Source organism: Halichoeres trimaculatus, unplaced genomic scaffold (assembly GCF_033239565.1).
Source record: "Halichoeres trimaculatus isolate MK-OKI-2021-1 unplaced genomic scaffold, fHalTri1.1 fHalTri1_scaffold_2, whole genome shotgun sequence".
In the NCBI taxonomy this organism is placed as follows: domain Eukaryota; kingdom Metazoa; phylum Chordata; class Actinopteri; order Labriformes; family Labridae; genus Halichoeres; species Halichoeres trimaculatus.
In genome coordinates this window covers 26,252,951-26,276,961 of record NW_027437180.1, presented here as the reverse complement: position 1 = coordinate 26,276,961, position 24,011 = coordinate 26,252,951, and the positions used below count along the sequence as shown (strand labels likewise).

At 40.9% G+C, this 24,011-nt stretch overlaps 1 protein-coding gene across 3 annotated transcripts in view; it reads right to left on the bottom strand.

Annotated features, from left to right (window-relative positions):
- Nucleotides 1-24,011, bottom strand: part of inpp4b (inositol polyphosphate-4-phosphatase type II B) — a 158,742-nt gene that overhangs the window by 95,052 nt on the left and 39,679 nt on the right. Inside the window, exon 1 of one of the 3 annotated variants that reach the window (XM_074686810.1) lies at nt 2,954-3,295. The exons of the other annotated variants lie outside the window; for them this stretch is intronic. The gene's annotated coding sequence lies outside the window, so the exon portion shown is untranslated. Of the gene's footprint in view, nt 1-2,953; nt 3,296-24,011 lie in introns of those variants that run through there. 3 annotated transcript variants of the gene reach the window in all.

Here is a 24,011-nt window from a genome sequence, read left to right as displayed (position 1 = left end):
CAGGGGGAGCTCTAAAAGTTAAGGCTTCTTTTGAGCTGGATGTAGTTTTGTCTATTCTCTTTTACAGTCTATTTGTATGTATTAGTTATATTTATTCATTCCCAGATAGCTGCCAAATAAAATATGAACATGCTAAAAAAGAAAGAAAAAGAAAGAAAGTGTAAATAGGACTTTCTGAGTGAATGAAGCTACACTAAGCAACACTATGGATAATCCAGAAGCATTGTCCCTGCATTGTCTCATTTTCTTATTATGGATCGTTCATGCCATCAATGATAGTGGCATGGTATGACACTTGACAGTCCACAGGTCAGGACAAATGACAACACACTAAGAGTCATGTTCATCATCATCGTTTTAGAAACTTAATAAAATAACTGTATTAGCTGACCTGTGAGATAGCACAGTGTGTGCTGTGTCACGGCTTTGTGAGCTACAGCTGTGATGGAGAGCAGAGCAGAAACAAGTGGTGCGTGGATGAAGCATACAAATAAAACATTTTGATGAGTCATGGGTGTGCGGCTATTAGTTTTCTAGAGTCTAACAGCTGTCAAACAATCAGATAGCAGTGTTTCAGTTCTTTGTTTCACTGCTTTTTTTCTGATAAGTACAATCAACCACTCCTCTGCTTTTACTCTCAAAATCTTTAAGTTGAAAATAAGTAAGAAGATCTTGTTTTTCTCTCAAGCTGTGGTATGCTATTATACCACTGATTTTTATTTTTTAATGGCTTTATCAAACATTTTGACAGCCATAATCAGGATTGATAACATTTAAAATTGTGAGTACCAGAAAAAGAACACATGAGATGTGATTATCTATAAGAGCCTCACTAAGGACACACTGTAATGGTAATAAATCTCAGGTCACATGGCAGCAGTTGTAAAGAGGGAATGACTGATTTGATGCAGCACCCTGAAACACAGCAGGGCTTACAGGTCACATGCCTCCTGCATTCACTGTAATAAAGCCATCTCAACCACAACTCAATGATTTTTAGACTTTTAGGATCAGAGAGTGTTTTGGAAAGAGTATTGTGATGCAGCTGCACCAGTATAGTCTTTTCCTTCAAGTTATTCTTTCTTTTACAGTATTACAGTTCTGCAGTTTCGTTTAGCAGACGCTTTTCTCTAAAGGACATACAACACAACACCTTTCTTAAATCATTTGGATATCAGGTCCCACCTTTACCTTGAATCTTTCGTTTACCGTTCTTTTCCTTCAACTGCACTGCGCTTTCTTTCCCCATTTTTCTAGGTCTCCCCACAGTCTCTTATATCAGATTTAAAAAAGGGCATCCTGTCTACTGACCTTTTCTCTCAATCATTTCCTCCCCAAGCATTTTCCTGCTACCCCACTAGACTCCTGCATGTTTTTATGGCAAAACACTGCCCAAGACATGTTTCCCTGCCCACTCTCAAGCAAGCAAGCAGACCCTGGTACACACGCATGCCTGCACACGTAGGGAGAAAGAGGAAGAGACCCAGATAAAAGGTCAGTCAGCAGTTCTATGAAATAAAACCCAATAACAACACACACACACAGTGAAAGGTTTAGAAAGCAGCTCAAATCTCCACCACCCAGAGCTTATACTCAAGTTTGTGCTGCAAAGTGCCATGACTTGATAAATTAAACAGAGTCAGGACCCTCAGTGGAAACCACTTATTATGCACAACATCATATTGTCCAAGACCTAGCCAGTTCTAGTTTTCCCTGATAACCCATACCAGCAGGCACAGAAGGCCATTACACACTGTGGAGGAACATTATATCCCCATGTATCCATTACTCGCAGGCCGGTACAGAAAGTCTGGTAAATGGTTTTAGAATTCCATTCCTTAGTATCTTTTTATGGCTCCTCACAATGAAGGCTTTAAAAGTAATGAAGCTCAAGAGACGGTCTTCTTACGCAAGATCAAAGTGGCTGTATGGCAGAAAATGAGAGAAAGATGGGGGCAAAAGGAGGAGTGGAGTGAGAAAAGAAGACAAATGATGCTCCTCCAGGATCATGGAGGATTGATTATGATGGTCTCGCTCTGCTCCCTCCTTGCACGCTCTGACACTCTTTTTTTCTTTTTCCGTTTTCTCGCCTGCTCCTGCTCGCTCATTTGACTGCTTTCTGTTGACCATGACAGTTGCGACCTACAAGAGAAACTTTTGATCTACGATCTCCTTGGCGAGTTTTCCAAATGATGTGACAGTTGTTTGCCAGCAACACTTTTTACAGCTCAGAGATTAATAACACAATGGTTTGAAAAGACAAACAGACGAGCTTTTGAGAAAAAAAAAGCGAGCACAATAGATCAGTCACAGAAATTGAAAGACACTTGTTCAGGAGCACGCATAGCTGACAAAGTGCACGTCTGCAGACAATTCACAGCACTTGTCTGTGGACCTTTGAAGGCCACGGTGTCTGCCCATCACTTGGAAGAGGTAAACGGTCCATCTCAAGCTGTACATCTATTGATTTCCTCCATGCCCTGAGTGACAGAGTGACACACACACACATGAACACACACTAACTCTCTCAATCATCACCCCCTTTGCCTGTCTGGATCTCACTCACACACACCAACACACATGCACACACACACAGGCTGCAGAGAATACCTGGAGGAGGGGAGATTCATTCATATGCTTCACTGACAAATGGCATTTTATATAAATGGCAGCAGTGACAGTTTTAGCAGCAGCTGGATTTTATGTTTTAGCCAAACACACAGACACAAACCGTGGAAGTCACTAATGTCTTCATAAATACACACGTCTTCACGATGTATAGGGCCTCACAAAGTGGCCGGATTAAGTCATTAGAGATGTCATGTTGTGCCAATTATCCAGAAATGCAAATACACGCCCTCCAGCAGAAAATTTAAAGGTGGTAAGTTAAGACTGACACATGAGAGAGATAAAACACAACATACAGATACAGGGACAGAAGAAGTCCACTTACAGTTATGATGCACACAATCCCAGCAGCAAGCCAGTACACCAGTGTGAGGGTCAGAGGGCTACAGACACGAAGAAAGGCCGGCACAACGAGCGAGTGAATTTAAGAAGAGAGAGAAAGAGGACAGGAGGTGTTATGTCTTCCTTCTTCCTCTTAATGAGCTCCAGTACATCTTCCTACATATCTTCCTCCAGTCTCCAGTTAGAGTAACTCCGTGGAGAGAGAGATATTCACTCTTGAGGGAGCAGAAAGCACCCCGGCCTCATACATACATAGTAAACACGCAACGCACAAACACACACAAACACACACGTACTGCAGCCTCCGCTGTGACTGAGAACTGGCACGAGTGAGCTACTGGCGCTACCGCTGTTGCTGCTGTGGCTGGCTTGACAGTAAGCGAGAGACCAGCGAGAGAGAAAAAGAGAGAGAAGGAGGAGGGGGAGGGAGCCACGAGAGGGGAGGGAGTCGGCAAATACAAGCAGCAGAGGTGGTGAGTGGGGAGGGAGGCAGGCTGGTGGAGCGTCGCAGAAGAGGAAGAGACTGAGAGGAAGGAAGACGAACAATTAATGGGTAGAGAACTGAGAAGGCAGCCCAAAAAGGGAGGGAGAAGAAGTAAGGGAAGACGTATAAGACAAAAAGAGTGAGAGAAAAGGAGAGAGAAGAAGAGCAGGGGGGAGACTGAGAGACAGAGACAGAGTTGTGTGACACACCATGGCTGCAGCCTGTGACTCAGATGGCCGACAGGAAAAGGAACACTTGTTATGGCGACTTAAATTAGCATGTATTCAGACCACACGGTGCAACATATACATTAGGATGTGTGTCTGATACCTTTGAACTCTCTTTAAAACGTATTTTCTGACTAATTTGGATACCACGCACCCACAGAGGCAGAACAATCCATTCTGAGAAATGTAGACAATAAGGAACAATCCCACACACTGACACCAGGCTTAGGTTTTAACTATCTAAGCTTAAACCTCAGATTAAGCAGGGTTTAATTCACCCGAGCTGGCACAGTAGGGTATGAGTATTTCAGCTAGAACAAAGGAAACACTCCACACTGGCCCTTATCACTCCAAGCAGGTACACCAGCAAACACAATGAGACATGCAGACAAACACTAGAAAGCACACACATGCACATGCAACTCCCTCCCAGACAGCTGACATTTGTAAGCACATATAAAAAGAGAAGTGTTATGTTGGAATACATAGAGCACTGGAGGTCATGGTGATGAGTCGCACGCCTTTCTTAATACAGGAGGGGGAGTGGGGGGTGGGGGGTATGTGTGGGTGGAAACACTGTTTTTTGTGTTCTTGCTGCCTTTATTACTTAGGGCAAAGAGTCACTCTAAGAAAGATGGATAGTTGTTTTCACACCTACAAAGATTACCCAAGATGCTTTTCTGCCTGTGAATTCACTGCTTACTCCAACAACTGTACTTATGTACTTTCTTTTGTGAAATACATGAAATACATCTTTTGTTTGTTGATGGTCAGTTATTTTAGCCATAGCTCAAGTCCAACGTGGGCCTATTTTTTTCATTAAAAAGTTACTATAATTTAAATTTCTTTTGACTTTACAGAAATTGAAATGTATGTTGGATAACAGCTTAGGCAAATAATCCAAGATCAAAGCTTGCTCAGAAAAAAGGCTCCCCAAAAATGGCCATTTTAATTGCCCAACTTTACTTTGAAGTTCAAAATGTTTGACACACTTAACAACCTTCAAACTGTGAGTTCATGAAAAGCACACTGAGATAAGGAGATTTGTTTAACATTTCACACTAAGAGCAGGAGATATTGACCTCCGCCAGGGAGGTTACGATTTTGGGTGGAGTTTTTCTGTTTGTTTGTCTGTGAACAACATGACTCAAAAACTAACAAACATATCTTGATGAAATTTTCAGAAAATGTTAAAAATGAGAGAAGTAAGAAGTGATTCAATTTTGGAGGTCATCCGGATCACTGTCTGGATCCAGGACTTTTTAAAAGGATTTTTTTTTATCATTGGGAGATGGGGCCATTTTCACCTTTTGTGTACATAACTCCACGATGAATGGTCGGATTGCTTTGCAAAACTATACAAGGCAAGGTCACAATAATTTCTGACAAATGTAAAAGTACAATCCAAGTCCCGGCAATATTCTGGATACTGAAATCCGTAATATGAAATATTTACTGTTTAATCATAATTTTCAACACTGTCAGGTAACAAATTATTGTTCAAACCTGCAACTTACACTAAAATAATAGCAGACAGTCTGCTGAAAGGGAGTATAACATTAAAGTAGGACTTAAGTGTTGCGTAACAATCACAATATACTTGGCGGAGGTCTGCGCTCTCTAGTTACCACTGTGAAACTGTTTCAGGCTCCTAGAAAGTTGAGTAATGGCCGGGTGTTTCATGATTTTAATTTCTTATTTTTTGCTTTATTATAAACACCCACACCCACACACACACACACACACACACACACCCACCCTCACACACACACACACACACACACACACACACACACACACGCACGCACACACACACACACACACACACACACACACACACACACACACACACACACACACACACACACACACACCATGAAGCTGCCAGCAGCTGATGTTTTCAGAGCAATAGAGGGCAGTAGCTAAGACAACCAGTCACCTCCAAACCCAGACAAACTCAGGCAAACCAGGTTGTTGTGTTTTTCCCAGAACAGCTAATGTTCTAATTCCCAGCTGTCTAACATGCACACTGTCAGCAGAGTTTCTCGTCTTATTGCTGTCAGGCTTTTCCTACCTTGACCTCATACCCCAGCTCTTCAAAAGAAAAGAGACAAAGCGTGTGGGCAGAGAGACAGAGATACATTCTGACCTGCATTCAAAGTTGTGCCCTTCCATATCGGTCTCTTTATTGCACTGCAGAGAACTTACATGAAAGGGGTGACCCAGCAGCTTTGACACCTTTTCTTACTTTTACAAAGTGAAAAAATGTTTACCACACAGAATTGAACATGGGAAAGTGTATTTTGTATGAAAGCTACTTTTTATTGACCTTTTGCATGTGACTTCAAAATTTCTGCCTGTTCTTGTCAGGATCCTTTTTTTTTTTTCAAGTTATTGCCGTTGACAAACAACATCACCAAGCAGCCTCCCGTGTTAAAAATCAAGTCAGTGTGGAAGCGCAAAAAAAAATTACAGCTTCTGAAATCTTCCAGAAAGCCAAGTAAACCCAATAAGTGCCCATATTGAGATGCTCACGTTTACAGCATTATCAGCAAGAAACGAGTATGCCAACAGTCTGGTGCATAAACAGTTATGTCTTGATGTGGGTGTAAGGGTGTAAGGCTAATTTGACTGACAGGTGGGAATGTTGGAGCTGTTTGCCAAGTGGTGAGGCCTCAACAACACAGCCTCTTTACCAGAAAAGCCTAAAGTTAGAGTCAGCATTTCCAAAATTGTAACCAAAATCTTTGGCTTAAGTGTTTTAGTACACAATACAGTTTTCCACAGCTGCATATTTGTTGTTTTGTTAGTCATGCTTGTCTTTGTGGAGTGTGTGTGTGTGCACTGAAAGCAATGCGAGACTGGCCAATCTTTTTTGATTTGTTCTGCAAGCCAAAACACTTTTATGTGTGTCTTTTTTGTTTGCAATTCCATGAAATTAATGATCATCTGTATTAATTTGTCTGCTTTGTGAATAACTTATGAGATGAATAAAAGAGAAACGCCTACTGTAAAACAAAAAGCAGAGATGAATGCCTTCTGGGTCTGCTTTTGAACAAATGAAAGCTTAACCTTAATCTTTTTTTTCAACTCAAGTAAGATTATTGGGTGTAAAATTATGGAAGAGAGCTCTTAATTGGCGCAGCTTTCCATGACTTAACTTCTGTGCTCATATAATTCTGTGATTATTCTTATCTGGCTTTGGAGTCAAACAAGTGCAAATTACCATGAGAACACGTGGATGGTTTAAGAAAAATCCATATCTAAACTGGCTTATGAAGTGGAATATAGAGGAAAAACAACAAGGCATGCAGCACAGTGCCTTGATTAGAGGCTGAATCAATATTTTAATATCTGTGTGATGCCGAAATTGGACTTACAGTGGTGCTGTTTTGTCAATATTCAATGTAGTTGGTTTAATTAGCCAGCTGTTTGAGGAAAAGGCTCACTGTGCAGAAAGATGAACTACAATGACAAACAAACTCAATCATTATCCCTGCCCAATGTGCCAACTTTGACAGTGATGCACTTACTGAATATTAAGTCTCTGCTTTTTGAAACCTGGAGATTTCTTTCTGCATAAATTTACCAGTCTGCTATTTTTACCATTGTCTATCTGTAGTGCTCTGAAGCACAATATTTTATTCTCTAGGGCTGTGGAATCCTCTTTTCAATCAGAGAATGTCACAATTCATGTGTGCTACAAGCGAAAACACAACAAACTCACACATGATCCAAACACTACGATCTACAGGAGATAAAGACAATACTTGCAGCTTTCTGCACTGAAAACACTTCTTTCATGTGATATTTTCTCCTTCTCGAAATAGTATCAAGTGACTCACTTATGAGTAACTTCACATTTTTGCACCAGACTCAAACACTCTGTAAGCTCTCAAAACAAAAAGCTGGACTTTTTCAGCCTGAGAGGTAAATACTCACTGAGAGCCGACTGCTGTGAGATGTGGGTAAACTCCTTTAATAACCTCACCTCCTGCAGCACTTTAAGTCTGAAGAGATCTATAGAGCCATTTATGATAAAAGTTGCAAAGCAGCAGACACGTTAATATCCCTCTTTTGCACAGAAAACAAAAGAACGGTTCAAGTTTCCTGGGTGTTCGTAATTCTCTGTCAGAGACAAGATGAAAAAAAAAAACCTCCACAGCGCTACAAGCTGGGTGTTAATTCCTGCTCTGACATACATTCTTCAGCTTGTCAATGCATGTCCCCCCAACAAGAAGCCCATCCCACCACTCTGTTAGATTTTTACATCTCCCTTCCTTTGTTCCTACTTGTGTTTATCCAGTCACAGTTTGGCTGCGCCTCTCTGGGTTTTGGCCAGCTCTCAGACAACTGGAGTTTGTCTGAGAGAACTCTCCAAGCACTACAGAGAGCTCCAAAAATGATAAGGATGTGCTTGAGTAAATGGAAAATCAGATACCTGAGTCTGTGTCCATCTATCTGCAGGTAGGAGGGAAATGAAACTCAAGTTTTGGCACATGCAGCCTGCCCTTGGTTCACTGGAAGCACACTATGCCTTCCCCCTACACTCTCTTATTTGGTCCATAAACTTTAATGGCTAACCTCACTGCAGAGAAGGTGATAAAAATCAAGGCTTCTTCACTCACAGTCTGTAAACATGACTCGGTTTCAGGTCCAAAGACTGTACAGCCCCATTCAAATCCCTTCTATTGACTCGAGAGCTGTACTGGAATTACAGCCTAGCAAACTTGCTGTTTGGTGTTACATTTTAATCAATCTTGTTTCCTATTGGTCAGCATATAAGGAAAATCCATACGATCATACACTCACAGTAAGCAAGTGTCTCTTATCAGCTACTTAATGTGAGCTTTTTAAGCAGGCCTGCCTGCTCACTGTCCACCAATGTTAACTAAACTAAGAATGACTGGTTGTATCAGGAAGTAAACAAACAACAACCAAAATTTGTGTCCTATCACACTTACATAATAGGAACCTGAAAATGTTGAACTTTTAAATGGTAACTAATGACCCTTCATTAATCTTAATTTGTTATTTCATCAGAAAAGCAGCCAACCGCCTGCAGCAGGGGAGTAAAGCTTCACGAGATGATCCTCATTCCTCATTTTAAAGCAGGAGTCTGGCTGCCTTTCTGATATTTCTCAGGTTATTTCACAATCTAATCTAAGGATTTAAGCTGCTGTCTCTTTACGGCTACCCAATCCCTCTGATTGGTCAGCCCTCTAAACGCCTTTTGGAAGGGTTACTATGGACAGACCTTGGTGTTTGAGGCCCACCCCTCCAGCATATCATAAACCAGTTAGGAGGTCCTAATACAATGACCTCATCATTTAGTTTTGTGTCAATCCCGTGAAGAGCTTGTGATGTATTTAAGACAGTTTTTTTGAGCAGTTCACAGACAGATTCAGCACAACACATGGATATCTAATGGTGTGAGAACTTTTAAACGTTAAGTATGAACATTCAGTATTGTTACATTACATTCATGTTTAAAACATGGCAAAGCATAATAATAACTCTTTTGTAATAACTCATGATTCTCAAAACATAACTTTATTCTCCTAAATTTAAGACTTTTTGCTTGCAACTTTATGACCTTTCACTCATACATTTGTGATGTTTTCCTCTTACAACTTTGTTCTAAAAATCTCTATTTTTTATGTAAGCATGTAAGAGCCAGGCTAAAACAAAGGTCAAACAAACCAGCAATCTCCAAGGTACGATTTACAGTGCCAAACACTAGTGCTTTATACAACACATATTTCTGCATATTTGTTCAGAATACTGTATTCTTTACACTTAAAAATTCACATGTTCCATCCATCCATCCATCCATCCATCCATCCATCCATCCATCCATCCATCCATCCATCCATCCATCCATCCATCCAGGTCACAAAACTGGCTGTTTCAACACATGTACAATACTTCTTGGCCCGGTTTCACAGACAAGGCTGTTGGTCAGGTGTAGGTCTAAGTCAGACTAGCGAAGCTGGGTCATTTAAGTAGCTTGCATGAGTGGAGCTTACATTTGTTTTAGTTAGGCCCAGACTATAAAGTCCTGGAGTAAGCCTCAGTGACAACACCTGTGTCAACTCATTAGCCTAAGTGGGAGCACAGCCCATTAGCCTAACAGTGATTCTAAAAACCTGGAATGGAATTGAGGACAGCTTTGCTGAGGAGAATTTTGACACCAAACATGAGTGAAGCCAGAAGAATGGTCTCACAGAACTTTACTGAGTTTGAAAAAACTCTACTCAAACAATTTGTGGGAAATCATACTGTCATTGAAAGTAAAGGCCATACTGCTGCCGTTGTACACAAGAAGAGGAGTGCTTGAGATGGCAAGACCCTTAAAGTGATCAGAACTTGGAGAGAACTGGGTACAGGCCTTCACCTTTAAGACCTGAAGGAAAGCCTTGGCTCCAGCAAAGTGATTATTTCCGATACGTCGTCTTTGTACTTACAAAAGTGGTCCAGTCAGCCTCCTGTTTTTGTTTGAATCTTGAAGTTATATTTCAAGAGGCTACAAAATATGATGCAAATAACAAACTTAATAAGATCTATCTAAACAAATCCCATCAAGGAAAGATAAGAGTGGGATTACACCAGGAGGGGTCTTGGAAAGGTGATGACAGAAAAAGGAGGTTTCCCAGGAAGATGCGCTTCAGCGTAAATTTCATTTAGTTCCATACTGAGTGAGAAGTGTGTCTGTTGCTGAGTTTTAATTGCTGAATGACACCTGTTGATAGCTTCAAGATTAGAAAATTACAATATGTTAAAAAAGGAGGCTAGATCAAAATAAACATGTTTTTCCTACCTGTGTGTGCTCTGTCACCACTTTTTATTGGACAGTTTTAGCTTTGTTCAAAAAGACTGTACTGTACGTTTTATTGAACTACAGTTGAATTAAAATTCTTACTTTCCACTACTGTTGGAGAAAATGTCCAGTGTAGCTTAGGCTAACCAACAACAACAACAAAAACATTGGTGACCTTTCTACAAAGTAAGAGCTGATTGGGGGGCTGTGTGGTAAGCAACTTCCTGTACTGTGACTCTGCAGGTTAAGTTGCAAATGCTGTGATGTTGAGAAGTTGCACATAGTGTGAGAGGAGGATGAACTTTATCATTTTATCTCCAACAAAACATGTTGCTAAGTATAACATCCTGTTTGTCAAATGATCTGTGTTATCTCGCTTCCGGCTCTGTTCTTGGGTGTTTGCATCAGGAAAACGTTTTTCAGACAGACGGCAACTTTGTACACAGCAATGTCACAACACAACAGAGAGTTCTGTGTTGTAATTTCATTACACATACCAAGGAAAGAAAACAGGGAATGTTCCATGGTCTTATGCAACAGCAGAAAGCTGCTAGCTAACCCCCGGGCCTGTGAGGCTACAGGCTATGCCGGGTCTGCTTCTGTACTTTGCTTACTATCGCTCTATTTTCCCCTCTCACAAGCACACGCTCTCACACACTCTCTCTCTACTACACACACACACACACACACACACACACACACACACACACACACACAAACATCCAAACACATGCACAGTAATGGTGCTCTAATATGCTAGCTCATGCCTGAAGTGGTTGATCGCTCTCTTCTTCAAAGAGTGGGGCTATAGGGGCTGTGAAAGTAAACAGCTCGGATCAAACCAACTCTCAGCTCTCTTTGAAGAGTGGGAGACAATTACTGAGATCAATGGTGCAGCCCAGAGGTGGTTAACAGCCGAGACAGGCAGACAGACAGGGATTGATGCCCCGTAATATCTTGTAGAAAGTCTGCTCCTCAATGACTTTTACCGTACAGTTGAATCTGCAGAGCACTGCAGCCATGCAGAAAATACATGTCTGGGCACAATGAGCTCTGCCGAGAGCTGGGAGCATTTAGCCTTCACTGTAAGACATTCAAAACCATGTTACATAGATTTTTCTGTTGCAAATTAGTGGTGGGGGTTGTTGGAGCTCTGTGTGGGTGGGTAGGTTTCCTGCAAAATTTCCCCAACAGAGTGGTGTTGCTTTACCCCCTTTCACTTTAGTTAAACCCTACAGTGAACAGCTTTTACAAAGAGTAGTCAGCATTATGAAAACTGTGCTCATGTCTAACTAAGTGCACGGTTCTTATGCATGTTACTTTTGCTTTCTTCCTCATCCTCCTTCAAAGTGGTACGGCAACCACATCCTGAAAAGCCACAAGACCAAGTGTCAGGTGTGATTGTGTGAGTGTGTGTGTCGCTTACGGTGCAATAGGTGCGCCGTGAACTGTGGCTTAAAAGCTCCGGCAGCACACTTGTGCTTACTGTGTGGGCGTTTCAGAACAAGCTCTCCAGCCCTTTTCCTTGGGAGATAACTTGAAGCTAAGTCCACAACAGGAGCTGTGATCTTACACAGATCCAACCAACTTGACGTTTAAAACAAAAAAATGCAGGAAAGAGGGAGAGAAGCGCAAGTGCTGCCAGCTATTTTGTTCCACAGCACAAAGCAGACGTATTAGTCGCCTAAATGACATATTTGCCAGTTGATGTGGAACATCATCAACAAAAGAGCCTTTTGAACTAAATATACTGCTTCTGTGAAAGTAGAATTTGTCCTTGGTGGCTCGGAGGTGGCAGATGAATAGATTCAGATTCTGTTTTTTTGTGTTGCTGCTGTTGTGTACACTCATGAATAGCACATAAGACTCCACAGAAAAAAAAGATAAGAACAAAACAAATATAATTGTATTTCCTGGGGAGGGGAAAAATGCTTCTTCGAGATGTTTAAAAGGCTCCCCACCCTCTTTGGGCGTGCAGAGGGGAAATAATGCGCAGGCTGCTTTCTGATTATCATATAATTCCATCTGCACCAACAGAACAAGACAACAAAGCAGCGACAAGCATCCTTCTGCCCTGCACTTATTTGCTCCTTAGTTCTCCTGGGTGTGATGAGGAAAGAGAAAGCAATGTGTCATTATCTTCATCAACAAACTAAGAGGCAAACTGCTGTTCACGCAGTGATATACAGTACTTCAGTGTTTACACAGGCAGAAGGGGAAAGTTATAAATTACTGTCATCAAACTCTGTACTAAATCTATCTCAATTGACCAACTGTTGTGTTTTAATTGCATAAACCCAGCATGAAAAATGACACACACATATACACACACACACAAACACAGCACTATGAATGCTACTCTCCCAAAGGCTCACACACGTGCAGAAACACAAAAACACACACTGTACAAGAGCCTGGTCTGGCTGGCAAGCTCATCAGTGGCTCAGTTAGCCATGGAAAATAGCTGCTTTTACACACTCACACTTATACACACATATATACACAAGCCAACAAGCATCAGCACTTTCCACCAGTGCCTCTCAAAGGAAACCATTACACTGCAGAAACCCGCGGGAAGCCAGGCAGAAAGGGGATTTTCTCAAGCACTTTTCCGCTCTTCCCCTCGCTCTCAAAAAAGACAGAAAAAACTAACTTACACTAAGCTACTTTTGCCAAAGAAGGAAAAAAGATTACAGTCAGCCAAGCGTCTAATTCACCTGTGACCCAGTAATTCATTTGGCTGATAATCTGCTATTGCAGGTGACACTAACAATCAGTGATATGATGGGTAGAGAGTAGAGGGAGGGTTAGGGGAGGAATGGGGTTGGGCTGATTGGTGGTGGAGATATTTGATTAAATTCTTAAAATGAATAATGCATTATGAAATTGATCCGGACAAATCCCACCTTGAAGAGATTGGAGTGGGATTATACCGGGAGGGGTTTTGGAGAGGTTATGACAAAGGGAAGGTTTCCTGGAAAGGTGCTCTCCAGCATCAAGTGGTTACCTGCTGCTTGATAAGACAATTTGCAGAGCTTCATTCATATGCATGTCAGGCTGCGAGCTGGTAGAACACACTGTGAGATACATGCACTGTGATAGATAATGTGAAATTCAGCCTGGATGGTGTACTGCTCATGTCCATAACCTTTTCTATCTATGGCCTTGAGAAAAGACAATTACTGAATGTTCTCTTTCATCCTCTTTTGTAAGTAATTATGTCCTAATTTTTGGCTGAACACATCAGAATGTAAGTGTTATCCTCATGGATTTATGTGAATCATTACTTTCTGACAGCATCAAGTGATAAGTAGATAAAGCTCTCTTTCTTTGCAGTTAAAATGAATCTGCGGGAACAACTTTGATTAAAATACCCCTGGTCATTTCTTATGGCTATTCAAATTGATTTAGGCATATCTGTTCGCAGTCCTGAAATTTTTGCTCAAAAAAGTGATTTAAGGATAAATGCTTGGTGGGTCAGGTCCAGTGACTCAAACTATGGCTTTTGAGAAGTTTTAATTGGTGAGTTACATCAATATTCCTGCCTTGTACAGTTGAAGTGTAAAATTAGCTGTAGAGAAAAAATGTTTATTGTACAACATGTCTAATGGACATACCTAACTGATGTGTCAATCAAACATTCTCACCCTTGCTTGTCAGAACCAGGATTACTAAACAGTGAAATATGTTATTGATATCATCACTGTTGTAGGCCCCAAATGCTGGCAACATATTTTTTTTTTCTAACATGTTAATTCAGCCCTGGCCGCTAGTCTTGGCTGAAGACGACATGGTACTCTTGTGCCCAGATGTAAACAAGCATGGTGACAGTTGATGTTGTAAGGTTGTCATATTTGATCTACGAAACAGTGATAAAAGGTAGTGGTTGTTGATATAATGTGCCTAAAGATTCTGTTATCTCTCATTTTGCTATCTAAAATACAAAGTGCTCAGTTTTGGTTGTGTCTACTTTTAGTAGAAGTTAATGATTTCTATTTACATTTCTGTTTAATTAACAAGGAAATTAGTTGTTTTGAAACATCATTCTTTAATCAGTTAGACCCCCCCTGTTTTTAACCAAGCCCCAGGGCATAGACTGTATAAAACATGGACGTAGTCTACATCATGTCATCCGTCTGTTCCTGAGACAGTGAAATGAAGCCAATCTGCAGACACAGCCACATCTGATATGACACCGGCTGTGAGTTTCCTTTTGAACAGCAACAGGGCGCTCTGCAGTCACGGGACCTGAGCTGTGTCTCTGATTGGACAATCACACGATCCTAATAACTTCTAAAAAAAAAAACCACTCACCGTACAGTGTGTGCCGATAGTGAAATCATGGATTAAGACCCAAGCCATTTTTTTCAACCAGGCTGTAAATATGCTTTTTAATGCCTTAAAAGTCTGTTTTTATGGCTGGGTGTGTACATGACTTCCGGTCTTTCTGCAGCCAGCCTCAAGAGGATTCTCGATTAACAGCAACTTTTAGCACTTCCACATAGGCTTCATTTTTACTAACTGGATGATGCCCCTTGCCCCAGGGACCATTCAGAGAAGTGCAGTTTTTGGGACCTGGAGCAGGAGTCACAGGGGTCAGTTTACTGTTTTCATGCCACTCTAAATTAGCATGCAACTAAAACATAGCTTCCCTTAACAGAAACTGACAGTTAATCATAATCTCCTTTGACTCTGTCATGACTGCACATATTTTCTAAATAAAGAACTCCTTGTTTGAAATTGTGCAGTTCTCTCCTTACTTTCTGAAAGCTTTCATAACTTGACTTTGAGTCAAAACACCAATGTTTGGGCCATAATAAAAATCAATAAGTAAAAGCATTGACAACTTTTTTTCCATAATTGATCCACTGTGCTGTGCCATGACAGTATTAGCTTGTCTTCAGTTTATTTGTCTTCTTCCTTTTTGTCGGATTATTTAGCAGTTGGCAACTAGCTGAAGGTGCTTTACTGCCACCTACTTGACTGGAGTGTAGATTACCTGGGCTGCGGCTGTATGTGTCACATGTAAACAGAGCAGCGTGCCAGAGGAGAAGCCGAGCCGGCAGGTGAGGGAAACAAGTAAACACGCAGAGCCAGAGGAAACCATTCATCTAAAAATTTCCAGAGTTTGAGAGTATTTCACGCTGAGTAAAAGCACACAGTGTGTTTATTGCAACATTGGCAGAAATGACCTTGCATGACACGGCAGTAAGACGACAATGATCCAGCACTTGAAGCATAAAAATGTTGGGCTCATTGATGATGAGCCAGGGAGCTCAACAGTGAGGTGGGTAGCTACAAAATACCACATTCACCCTTTTTATATGTTATGAAAAGCAGGTATGTTTTTTGGGACTTGTTTAGTATTTTAATAAATCGTCACCCCATTTGAAAACCACAAGGAGTTCATTGAGACAACATTAGCTTTAGCTGCTACAGATAGTGGTAGGGGAGAGGGGGTGAGCTGTTTGACCTACAAGTGAAAAGATTGAGGACACATTTTTATTTATTTAACTATTTTGTGACAATACATTTATGTCATTTGTTAAACTTAACAAATGTAGCATCTGGTCAGCTTACACTATGTTTAAATATGTTGTTTCTTTGTATAGCTCTTTACGCAAACAATAGTCATCGACCAAAATAACAACGTATGTTTGGTTTTGCAAATTTTGCTAATATGCATTCTCATCCTTTTTTCCTTGATTCATCGATTAATTGTAAATACAATCGTCATATTAATCCATTAACAAAGTAATTGTTAGTTGCAGTCCTAGTTTTCACACACTTTCTTTTGAATTGTCACATTGTTAGGTGTGTGTGTGTATGTAAAATTTAACCATGCAGTGAGTTCAGAGACTGCCTATAATTATTTGGTACACTTGATAAAACTAAATCTAAGACTAGATACAAGCTACCTCTCCAAACCACTTCAAAATGAATTACAAAAAAATAAATAAATAAAAAAACAATGAAGTTGATGGCTCAGAAGTGTTTTGTTTGTGTAAAAATAAACTGTTTACGATGTTGTGTTGGCTTGTGGCTCTCCCCTGAAAAGAAAGGGCGTCTCCTCATGGCAGCAGCAGCAGGCATCTGCTCAGCAGTTTTTATAAGTAATTAGCTTCAACTGCTTAGATTTAGCTGGTTGCCTTTAATGAGCGTGCACTGTTCCAACTACTATTTTCATGAATGACTGCATGGCGCCTCACAACAAAACCTAGAGTGCACTTAATTTCCAACAATAGTAAATATTCACAAGCACAATGAGTCACTTTATTGAAGAGTAAGTCAACACGGGGGGAACAATGTGGGAAAAGAAAGTAATTATCTGCTGCCTTCCTACAGTAAAGAGGAGTTTGAAGCCAATGAAATCATATCATTACACATCAGAAGCAAAAGCTTTAAAAAAAATTGAATGGTTTATAAATAATTAAATTTGAAGTGTGTTATCACTGTTAAAAAAACATCCATAGGGCCTTTCAGATGCCATGAGAGACATATGTAGTGTTAACCTGACATGGCAGAGTGAGTGCTCCAATGTCAATAAAACACTACTAGAGTGTTTAAACTTCCTACTCTCCGGGGTCAGGGACCATTAATCTCCCTCAATTGTCATCTGTCTGGCTTCAACACCTTTTAAAAGTGTGCTCAACTTAACTCGATTTTTCCTCTTAATGTGAAAAAGAAGCACAGCAGTTAGCTCAAAGCTTTGGAGGCAATCTCACCTTGTCAGTGTGTAATTTCACGTTAAAGAAGCACTATATTTCATTAGGATCACCCAAATATATCAGGCTTATAAAAGTCAAATTCCATTCTGTTTCTGGAGTTCTGCCATTTTATTTAAAGCTGCCAGTTTTTTTAAAGGATGGAGTAGACATGAAGACTGTTTTCACAAACAAGACACATCTTACTCTTCTAATAAAGCATATTAGCCATACATTTTTCATAATACTAACCAACATTAATGCATAAAAAGTCCTGCTCTGTTGCTGTGATGTGAATCAAGCACTCAGAGCAAATTTCTCATCCAGAGTTGTTTTATTGCAGCCAAAGTAAAAGCATTGCAAATTATCACACAATGCAAAACAGGTTGCTCTATTGGTTATAGTCTGATGTTTTATTCTCTTGCTTAAGCCTGTAATGGAGCATGAAATGCTGAGACCACTGGTGATAGCTTATAGGAGAAGTGTTAAAAAACGAAATCAAAGGCTCCCTAATCAAGTGAGTAATAACCATTGATGTCAAAGCACAGAAATTTCAAATGAGAAAAAATAGGTTGAAATCAATGTGAATTTATTAAAGAGGATTTCTGAAGACACTCTGCAATGTTTCTCGCAAAGGAGAGGCAACGAGAGGATTTAGAGAGGCAACTGGAGGTTCACAGAAGCGTAATAGTGCAATCCATCAAATGCACTCTTTGTTGCCTGCCTGGCTGGAATGTGAAATTAAATGCACATAAATGAACATAATTTAGGACCGCTCAGAACAGGCAGAATGCGAGAATGGTAAAAGTGGAACTTCTGTGCGCACTATATCATATCATAACCACTGAGGCTGGTGCATTGGAAGTGTGGGTGTTACAACACACCATACTGCAGCTAGATGCTGAAAACCAATATCTATCGCGCACACACACACACACACACACACACACACACACACACACACACACACACACACACACACACACACACACACACACACACACACACACACACACACACACACACACACACACAAGTGATGCCAGTAGCCACCCCTCAACTTCCAACCGTTTTGATTGTTCCCTCTCTGTGTGTGTACTTGCCAGTGTCATGATTGACAAACGTCAAAGCTGTCAGCATCCGTGGAGCTCACTCTTCTCTGTTGTGACTGGCAGAGTCTAACTTTTCACTGAATTTTTCAGTAAAACTTATTATGCACACACTGACATCATTAACCCGGAGCTATTGTTGACTCACTTATTCTTGGTTAATTACACCCTGTTGTTGCCACAGCCATGTACACACCACGTAGTTTTCTTAACACTGTTATTCTTAAAAAAGCTGATAGTTGAATCGCTTTACAGAGCAGGGTAACCACCTGATTGCATGAATGGAGCTTCCCAGTGGCTATTAGATCAGACGTGTGTGGAAGGCTGTGGCTAAGGAGGCAGCACGGGTCAGCCATTTATCACAGAGGTGGTGATTGTAGCTCCTTCAGTAAGACAGTAACCACAGCTTGATCCTAGTGACTGTCAGGGAACTGGTGAATGAGAAGCAAATTGGAAAGCACTTTGTCCATTAAGGTGTTACAGCACTATCTAAATGGAATTTAAGTGGAGTTTATTTGCCACTTACTTTGGTTGTCTCAGGCAGCTTGTAGTGTGAGAGTTACTGTTTATCTGCAAAAATCTGCTTTGGAAACCAAACTGGATAAATAACAGTTAACAAAAAGTAACATATGTTAAGAGATACTTTAACAAGACAACTTCTTAATTGGGAAAGGATTTCATATATATAAAAGATTTTTTAGAGGTAAAAGCAGCAATGATGTAGTCCAAGAAGCGGCTCTGAATACTGAATTTTCCAGGAAGTCAAATGAGAACAGGTCTTAATTAAAAAAGCAAGAAACAGTGTTATGTATTGGCTTTTTCTGGCATTTTGAATTGACAACACTAATTGGACGCTTCTATTGGCATGGCATGCATCTATTAGAGAAGTAGATATAACACTAAAATAAGAGGAAATGGTTTTATGCTGCTCATAGCTGACGTTACAGCATCGTTAAAATCTCTCACATTTTCTGTCTGGCAAGTCTGCCAACGAGGACAAGAGAGAGGTCACTAGTTTGAATAATTTCAGTATGTCCAACTTGAACAGCAGCACTTTTCAGCACTTGTGACATTGGCTGACATTGGCACAATGATGTTGAGGGAAGCAAAGTGGCCATCAGACAAGAGACAGTCCTTATCTGAAGACTGTTACTCTCGTAGGTTATCACTGCTCAGCTGTCCACCCAATCACTACCAAGACCTTTCTTGGATATCTCTGAGATTGGTTCTTGTAAAAGTGTGTGTCTGCATTTGTGTGTGTCTGCATTTGTGTGTGTGTGTGTGTGTGTGTGTGTGTGTGTGTGTGTGTGTGTGTGTGTGTGTGTGTGTGTGTGTGTGTGTGTGTGTGTGTGTGTGTGTGTGAGTGAGAGAGAGAAAGTGTCCTTTAGCTCTCTCACTGCCTGCTTCCTTTCCCTCTCCTCTTCCATCCCATAGCCCCCCTGTTTTTCTGGCAGTAAACTTGTGCACTTACAGAAAATTCCCACCACATTGACACTCATCCAGCTAAAAGCAAGTGGCTATGCCAGAAATATGTCAAGTCACCGCCTTTTACACATCATGACTATTGACAGGGCAGGATTAACTGAGGCCGAGATTCTCCATACTTCAGCAGTTCATAATTGGAGCGACAATTCACCATGGAACAGTGGCTGCCCATACCGCCTCCTGAGATGTAGCTAATATCTGTCAGTCAAACACTTCCTAAATCAGGTAGACAGCAATGTGGGAGAATCAGCAGCAATGTATTATTAAAATGATATGTTATAATTTGTAGAGGAAACTGAGCATCAACCAAATTCTGTTGTTTAAAATGTCATATCAATTTAACTTTCAAAATACAATTACTTCATTAAAATTCTGAAAGGAGGGAATGAACATGATGTCTTTACTACCAAAATTGAGGATGTTTCCATTTTGTCAACCAAGCTATTAAATGGCACCAGAATTACCCGTTGTTTAACCTGATGAACAATATTTTTAGGTCAAGAAACAACCTGTTTTTTTTTTTTGTTGTAGCCTAGAATGCAGGACCAGATTAGGATACCCTCCTGTTAGATGGTATCCTGATCAGGGTTCAGGCACAGTGGCACTTAGTTCTAGAAAAATGGAGATAGTTGTACGTAGGTAGTTAGAGGTTAATCTGAATATGGCCACTTGACTGGAGCAAAGCATATCCAGGACTCAAAAGTGGACATTAACCTCTAACCCCTAAATTCCACCGCACACGCCCTTGAAACGTACTGCCAAGCACTTATCTTCAATTGTAATCTATCAGGCAAATTCCACTGCACACGCTGCTGAAGCGCCGTGCACTCGCCCAGGTCTATTTTATGCGCGGCCGCTTCCAAAAGCACTAGGCAGGAAGTCACCGTGTGAAGTACCTGGAAGATTCAAAATAAAACACAATGCACGAACTCTTGATCGTAAATTTCCCCAATATGTTATAAATACCCCGCATCTGGAGGCACGTGCATCAGGTAAACAGTCGGTCAGAGGGTCCCAGATGCAACACGACGCCATGGATGTAAAGAAGCTGATCTTGGAAGTGGAGAAGTTCCACATACTGTATGATCCCAAACATCCTTTTTACAAGGATACAGGCAGAAAGCACAAGGTGTGAACTGACATATCAAAAGTTAAAGGATAAGTTTGGTTTATACAGCTTTTACATTGTTTATAGAATGGAGTAGAACAAAATGCTCACCCAGAAGGCTTTTCTGATCCAAGCAGTGTTTCGGGAGATACTTAGATCCAAAATCGTGCAGCGGATGCACAGTCGGCTCTCCAGAGATTAGTTAGCATGCGCAGTACTTTCTGGAGCGCTGACTCCTTTCTTTGAGGGGCAAACGTAAACAAAGTCTTCGTCAGTTCAGAGGTCAGTACAGCCACACACCGCTGTCAGGAGTGACACAGACTGCAACAGAGGACTATCTCGGAGCGGACCATGATGGAATATTGGTGAAAAACACGAGTTTTTGGACGATTAATGCAGTTTTAGGAGCGGTGCTGTCTATGCCCCGATGGATCCCATTATACGGACCTCTGCTGCACCATTTTGGATCTAAATATCTCCCGAAACACTGCTTGGATCAGAAAAGCCTTCTGGGTGAGTATTTTGTTCCACTTCATTTTATAAACAATGTAAAAGCTGTATAAACCGAACTTATCCTTTAAGGGAGTGGATGGTGACCGTGTGATATCGCTATTCATACGAGAGCCCGTGACTCTCCGAGGACCAGCCCTCCCCCTCCGGATTGAGTGGTGTGGCATGGAGCAGTGCGCTGCGTCCAGTGGGGTTTGACAATCGGAGCAAGACCACAGCGCTCCGCTGAGCTGCACGTGGCATGTGCGGTGGAATTTAGGGCTGAGAAAGGCTGAAGGCTCATAGTGCTAGCTCTGCTAATGTTAACTACACTCTTCAAACCAATCCCATAAAGTCTACCAGCAGACTTTGATAACCCACATTTGTGGCATGGGCGTTTACATTTTCTAACAAAATTGATAATAATAATAATAATAATAGCGGCTGCAGGGGAGAAAAGTCACCAGTTTCATTCCCAGTTTGTCTGGTGGGCCTGCATGTTCTCCCTGTGCATGCATGGGTTCTCTCTGGATACTCTGGCGTCCTCCCATAGTCCAAATAACAAGCCCATCCAGTTAATTTGTCACTCTAAATTGTCCATGGTTGTGAGTGTGTACATGAAAGGTTGTCTGTCTGTATGAGTCAAATAAATAAATAAATAAATAAACAAATAACTATACAATACTTATTGATAAGTAGTCTCTTAAGTACAGCTGTTCTTGCAAAACAAAGGTGGGTTACTGACACACCTTGAACAAGGGCAAAATGAACACTTACACATAGCATACTATGTCATGTGGAGCTTTAAGTAATTTACTCCCTTATCTACAATTAACTGCATGAATGTGACAGTTATTTAGAGGTTGAAGAGATTTGCAAGGTTGAAACTCTTCTTGGGTATCTACCTCATATTGTGTTGATTCACTGTGTATTTATTAAATGTAAAGATGCTTTTCAAGATAAAATAAGAAAGCACAGGAGACCTGGCTGCTCTTTTCCTGATACCTGATGCGTCTCCTACTACATGAGGAGCCAGAAGAAAATGCATTTGAAGCATCCTCCAGACAACGCTAATTATTTCTCCGCCTTTGAGTCTGACTCTCACCTGGTCTGAAAAGTTAAAAAGAGGGACACACTGAAAAAAAATCAAACAATACCTCCAACTATCTTTTGCTTGGTACCTCTCTCATACAACCTCTATCCAATTTTCTCATAGTATGTGTGTGTGTGTGTGTGTGTGTGTGTGTGTGTGTGTTTGTGTATGTGGCAAACAGGTCTGCAGCTTGAGATAGAATTTTGATCACCTCTTCCTCCATTGCCCTCTGAATCAAAGATATTTTGCTCTTTCCCTTTAGTACAGAAAGTGTGTGTATAAGTAAATGTGTATATGTGTATTTGTTTGTGTGACTGTGTGTGTGTGTGTGTGTGTGTGTGTGTATGTGTGTGTTTTCATCAGGTTGCTAGTGGCAGCAAGAGGATGAAATGGCCATTATTGTTGCACAGTAAAATCCTCCTCTGCTTGTGTTTTATTTGATTGAATACATTTTATTGCAGCTTTATGGAAATGGCCGGACATGCTCTGTTTTCCTGCTTCACTCAGATGAGGTCTTTTGTTTGTCACACTGCGCTGCACAGCACAGAAAGCAATCAAAATTCCTCACCATAGCCGGTAATAGGAATGCAAACCGATAACTGCATTACACGTTCATCCCAGATTGCAGAGAGCAAAGGCAGGATAAATGAGGCTGTGATTAGAGAGAAGAGCTCTTCCAGAGGCAGCTGTGCTCTGCTTCCATACCGCGAGAACACTCAGTAATAGGTCTGCACCGACAACAAACCACAGGTCTGTCATTAGTGGGGTGTCTTGAGCCTCTTCACTGAGGTAAGTGAGCAGAAACCTGATGCACCCAGCATCTACTTCTTTCATAAGCCCTTCACTGAAAAACTTAGTATATCTAATACACCTCTACACCTGTGTGCCTCCAATTGACACAACTGTTATCATCAGTCATGCTTTTAGAATTATTATTATTATTGTTGTTATTATTACATTCTAAGAGACAAATTCTTTCATCAGTCATATTTCTGCTATTTCTGTAGGAGTTTTTAGTTTTATCTAACTGTTTATCTATCTGTCTGTCTATCTGTCTGTCTGTCTGTCTGTCTGTCTGTCTGTCTGTCTGTCTGTCCATAATTCTTGTCCATCTTATTTTCTATGAGTCTGTCATCCTAAAGCACACATACTTACTTAGCCTTGGACTACTATTCCTACCACAACATCTTACAGAAAGCTTTCTATTGACTAAGTCAAAGGTGTTAGTAAGATTTTATTTTCAGAATACCACACAGTTGTACAGGACAGGATCAGCAAATAGGCAAGAGGTGTAACTTTGTACAAACAGACTGTAATAAATAACAGATAATGATTTTTTTTTCTCCAAAATGCCTTTTCCTTCTCAATCTACCCAACCATTTGTTGAAGAGCAGATGTCTGTAAGCACAGGAGTTCAGCTCTGCTCAAGGTTTGTGCCTACTGCAAGGACTTTTTCCTGATTATAAAAAAAGTCTAGAGTCTGGACATGATTTAAATCAAGATTCTGCTGGAGGTCTGCTCT